Source organism: Saimiri boliviensis, chromosome 1, assembly GCF_048565385.1.
Source record: "Saimiri boliviensis isolate mSaiBol1 chromosome 1, mSaiBol1.pri, whole genome shotgun sequence".
NCBI classification, from domain to species: domain Eukaryota; kingdom Metazoa; phylum Chordata; class Mammalia; order Primates; family Cebidae; genus Saimiri; species Saimiri boliviensis.
Window position 1 is genome coordinate 235656586 of NC_133449.1, and position 5846 is coordinate 235662431.

General features: G+C 43.2%; 1 non-coding gene across 1 annotated transcript; it reads right to left on the minus strand.

Annotated features, from left to right (window-relative positions):
• Nucleotides 1-290: 290 nt before the first annotated feature.
• On the minus strand, nucleotides 291-454 carry LOC120365955 (U1 spliceosomal RNA). Its single transcript, XR_005580768.2, has one exon. It is a non-coding gene; the product is annotated as a U1 spliceosomal RNA (small nuclear RNA).
• Nucleotides 455-5846: the final 5392 nt, after the last annotated feature.

Below are 5846 nucleotides of genomic sequence, written 5' to 3' on the forward strand. Positions count from 1 at the left end.
CCAGAGAAATAATTAGTTTCATTTCCCTGGAGATCCCTCTCTCCCAGAGCATAGTCTCCCATTGTTCCAGTATAAAGTGTTTATGCTCAAGACCCACCACTTGCCATCGTCCTAGAATCTGTTGTGCTGCAGTTCCTCTTACTGGCTGCCCTGTCTTCCTTTGTCTTGGTTTTCTTCTTCATTTCACACCCTCCTGTATGACATGAGAATGCACTGAGAAAGGATGCAGGAAGGTCTCTTTTTTTGTTATTATTAAATTATTATTATTTTTTTCTTTTTTAAAAATTTTATTATAGAGAGCGCAAACGCAGTCCCCCACGACCACAAATTATGCAGTCGAGTTTCCCACATCTGGGGAAATCGCAGGGGTCAGCACATCCGGGGTGCAATGGATAAGCCTCGCCCTGAGAAAACCACCTTCGTGATCTATTTTTTTTTTTTTTTTTTTTTTTAAAGATGGAGTTTCACTATGAAGGCCAGGCTGGTCTCGAACTCCTGATCTCAGGTGATCCACCCACCTCGGCCTCCCAAAGTGCTAGGATTACAGACATGAGCCACCGCGCCTGGCCAGGTCTTTTTTTTTTTTTTCTTGAGATGCTGCATGTCTGAAAATATGTTTATTCAACTCTAATGCTTAATCAATAGTTTTGTTAGTTGGAGATTCTAGGTTGAAAGTCATTTCCCTTTACTATGTTGGAGACGTTACTCCATTGTCTTTTCCCTTAGTGTTGCCATTGAGAAATCAGCTATACTGCTTATTCCTAACCCTTTACGTGTGACCTGTTAGCTCACTCTACCCCCCGGCCTTCCAGAAGGTTTCGGGATCTTTTTATCCTATGTTCTGAAATTTCACACTGATTGCTTTTTTGAGTGTCTTCTTCTCCTTCATTGGTTTAGCTCTCAGTGGGCCCTTTCCATCTGGAAACTTAAGCCTCTAATTCTGGGAAATTTAAAACATTATTTCTTCGATATTTTCTTCTCCACAATTTTTTCTTTTCTGTTTTTCTAATTTTTACCTATTCATCAGAAGGTAGATACTGAATTAATTCTCTAATGTCCTTGCGATTTTGGCTCTCAGTTCCCTCTATCTCTCTTTGTTCTACTTTATGAGAGAATTCTTCAACTTTAGTTTCCCATAGTTTGACTTTGTAACATCAGCGTTTAGCATGTACTTTTTATGAACTTTTTCCTGTTCTCTGAGAGCCCCTATTATCATAGCACCATGTTTATGTTTCATGGCTGCATCTCTTCCCATTTCTCTCAAAGGACATTAAATTAGAATTTGTTTTACACTTTGTCCTGCTACCTGAATGGACGTTTTTCTCCTCTGATTCCAGTCTTCTCTTGGTTTGCATTTCACATTGGATTGCCCTGAAATATCTGATGATCATTGGCTACCATCATATGTAAGAATGAGACACCAAAAAAAGCTGGGAAGCTGTATCTGCACGAATGGAGGCTTTCAGGGGCCTCCAACTATCAGAACAGGTAGGACAGCTCAGATCCTACAAAGAAGGACTCTCTAATATCCTAACAGAGATAGCTTCATGTTTGCCACCTTCTGTCTCACCCCACTCTCCAGTGTACCTGATACCCTTGAGCCCAGAGCGTCTCAGGTTCCATTTCTCCAAAAAATAAGCTTCCCTCTTTGAGGACCTGAAGTCGAACTGCTTTTCATAGAGACTTTCAACCAGTGCCCCCACTGCGAGCCTACTCTTCACCTGTCTTCTATATTACCCAGCACCTCTGATTCTCAAGGCTTCCCAAAGTCCTGAAGGTGCCAGTTGCCCTGCTTCTCATTACATCCTCCCTGAAGCCCTCACTCTACTCCACTCTGCTAAGTCTGTTGTCACTCATTCATCCACCTTCAGGCTTTTTGGTGGGGGGACAGGGGGGGAGATGGAGTCTGGCTTCGTCACCAGGCTGGAGTGCAGTGGCATGGTCTCTGCTCACTGAAACCTCTGCCTCCCAGGTCCAAGTGATTCTCCTGCCTCAGCCTCCCAAGCGGCTGGGATTATAGGCACCTGCCATCATGACCAGCTAATTTTTGTATGTTTAGTAGAGATGGGGTTTCAACATGTTGGCCAGGCTGGTCTTGAATTCCTGATCTCAGGTGACCCGCCCGCCTCGGCCTCCCAAAGTGCTGAGATTACAGTCATGAGCCACCACGTCTGGCCTCCTCCAGTCTTCACGCATTGCAACTAAGGTTTATGCATGCCACCCAGTTTCATTAAAGGTGGAGTAAAACTTCTGTTTCTCTTTCTCCTTGTTATTTAAGCTAATATCTAAAAGAAAGGGAGTAGGAAAGTCTTTACTCAGCCTTCTTAAAATCAGAACCTATCCACTTTTCTGAAGTTAATTGCCAGACACTGTTTTTCATTAACAAACAAATGTGGAAACTCTTAAGCTTATCTGCTATGTTAGCTTAAGCAGCTCATGCCATTATTTCTTGACCTTTCCTAGTCCATGGCATACCTAGAAACTTGCAAGTACACACTTTGCACTAGGCAGATAATTATTTCCTTCTTCTCCACTCCAGCTTTCTGTCCATCTGTCCTCACTGCATATTTTATAAGCACACAAATCAGTATGAAAAAAATGTCCCTAAGAAAGGCAGCCAGTCTTCAAAGAAGTGTAGGACATGCCCCATTTCATGGAAGGGGAACTGTTCAAAAGTCACTGAAATGTTAACATGGTTAGAAAGATGTCGATTAGTAAAACAGTGATAAAGATGCCATACTTATAACACACTTGATTAACAGAATGACGAGGCTAATTAGAAAAACTTTAATAAAACATTCTGGTGTTGAAAGCTGATCTTTGATTAGCTGGAAATGAAAGAAAAATAATCCTGAAGCATTTCTAAGTTTAGAAAGATTTTGTTTATCTTTCTTTGCTAGAGTTAGAGCCAGCAGTTCTGATGGTTTGGATTTCATATTCCTAGCCATTTGGGTGTTCAAATCAATGATGCATTTCTGGGAACAGACTGTGCCACCACAGACAGCAGGCTGAGGAAGGAAGGCCTTCCACATGTGAGGCCCAAACACTCTCTCTCCTTTCACCACTTCCACCAACATCCTCGAATCAGTCAGGAACCCCAGGACATCAGCACACCAAGGAAGACTGTATGATACACCAAATCCTCCTTGGTCACCAGGGTTCCCAAGTTCCCAGCTGCTCACTGAGTTATATACCTTCCTTTGATGAGACTAGCACCTTAAAGTCAAGTAACCCTTCCCGTTACACACCTCAGTCTCGTTTTTAATAAATCTGCACTGTTGAAGTTGAGGCAGTAAAACAATGGCAGAGGGTGGGGGGATATTAAAGTGGATGAGAGTCTCAGAATTTTTGAGAGTGTTGAGGGTCAAAAAGAGTCCTTTTACCTGGAAACCTACTTTAGACTTGAAATAAAGTTCATGTGTTCATGTATTCATTCACTTCACAAATTCATTCCAATTACCAACTGCTATGTATAAGATCTGTGCACAGTGAAAAGATTTGGAGTTTTACAATCAAACAGACCTGAATTCACCTCCTGATTTTGAAAAGACTTTTTCTGAGCCTTAGTTTTCACACTATAAAATGAAAATGATAATACCACCTTTGCAGGATTATTCTAAGGATTTGGAATAATGCACAAAAAATTACTGACACCTTTTGGTTATTTAATAATTGAGAGATCATCAAATAATTTTGAGATGGAGTTTTGCTCTTGTTGCCCAGGCTGGAGTGCAATGGTGTGATCTCGGCTCACCACAACCTACATCTTATCTTCCAGGTTCAAGCATTCTCCTGCCTCAGCCTCCCAAGTAGCTAGGGCTACAGGCATGCACCACCACACTCGGCTAATTTTGTATTTTTTGGTAGAGACGGGATTTCTCCATGTTGGTCAGGCTGGTCTCTAACTCCTGACCTCAGGTGATTCGCCTGCTTTGGCCTCCCAAAGTTCTGGGATTACAGGATTGAGCCACTGTGCCTGGCATTACTATTTTATTATTATTATATTACCTCTGAGGTACAAGTGCTCAGTTCAGTCTTCCATATTTACCCAAGGATAGTGCTTGTCAGCCAGCATTTGAGCTGAACAGAAAGAAATTCCCATTCCCATTAGCTTTTTATTAACTCCTCTCAAACGTAGGAGGTCTCAACCCCTGTCAAAGACTTTCTCCTTGGCCAAACATTAGTTGGGCTCCTCTGAGCCATGTTGTTCACTAGGCCTTGAACTTGGCCTCTCACCCTTGACATTTGTCTGCTGAGCCCAGTCTTGGCAGATAATCCTGCTAAGCCCGTTTATCGAGAATCCACCTATCCCTGAGGTCTAATCAGCTCCCTCTGAGTAATTTTCCATCCCCTGAACCCTCACTCTGACTCATTAGCTATAAATTCCCAGCTGGTTTTGCTATATTCAGAGTTCAGTTCAGTCTTTCTTCTCTATTTCAATAGTCTTTAATGAAGCTTTCTTATTGTTTTCACAAGTGTAATATGGTTTGAATGTTTGTCCCATCTAAATCTCATGTAGAAATGTGATCCCCAATACTGGAAGTGGGGCCTAGTGGGAGGTATTGTGTCATGGGCGCGGACTCCTGATGGATGGCTTGGCACCATCCCCTTGGTGATGAGTGAGTTCTCACTCAGTTCCCAAGAGACCTGGTTGTTTAAGAGTTTGGGACCTCCCCTTTCTCGCTCTTGTTCTCTCTCTCTTCATGTGACACTGCCTGCTTCCCCTTCACTTTCTGCCATAATGGCAAGCTTCTGAGGCCCTCACCAGAAGCAGATGCTAGCATTATGCTTCATGCACAGCCTGCGGAACTGTGAGCCAATAAACCTCTTTTCTTTACAAATTACCCAGCCTCAAGTATTTCCTTGTAGCAAAGCAAAAACCGACCAACACGAAGTGTCTGAATAATGTTTCTTCAACATCCCTCATCTCTCTCTGTCTGGATGGTGCCACTGCCTATAAAGACATCCAGTGGAGTTTGGCCTCCCACAGAGTTAGGACATGTAAGCAGGGGAGACCAACTGACTCCCCTGAAGCCAGGACCACTAATCTATATACCACACTGGACGAATAGCCATCCTCTGAAATGTGGCAAACATAGCCAGCTCCACTCGAGGCCCTAAAAGACATGTAGAGGGCTCCATTCCAGGCTCACTCTGGCCTCCTCTGCATGCCTACCACCATTGTCCCTGGAAACTGCGTGGCTGCTCCTTGGCACCCAAGCCAGTTATTGGTGCCATTGTAGGGCCACCCTTGCCCACGGGACACACCACATGGCTGACCTCTCTCCACTCACTCTTCTGATGAAAACCCACTCACCTTGTTTTTGCAGTGCCTCAGAGCCTTGCTGAGTGACTCACTAAGAAATCTGACATCTACTATTGTCATGTGTGAATGGCTGATACTATTTCCAGGTTCTCCCTCTCACATTCATACTTATAGTACATCTGGAGCTTTTACTGATTCCGAATTTTGGGGCCCACTCATCCAGTTCTGTATTCTGGTGGAAAACAATGGCGTGGAGCACTTATGAAATGTAGATTACCATGTTAAATATAGATTATCAGGCATCTCCCCTGGATAGTCCAAATTTGGATTGAGGCACAGAAATTTAAGTTTTTAATAAACACTCCAGGGTTTTTTTTTTTTTTTTTTTTTTTTTGAGATGGAGTCACACTCTGTTGCTCAGGCTGGAGTGCAGTGGTGTGATCTCAGCTCACTGCAACCTCTACCTCCCAGGTTCAAGCAATTCTCCTGCCTCAGCCTCCCGAGTAACCAGGATTACAAATGCCTGCCAACACACCTGGCTAATTTTTGTATTTTTAGTAGAAACAGTGTTTCACTATGT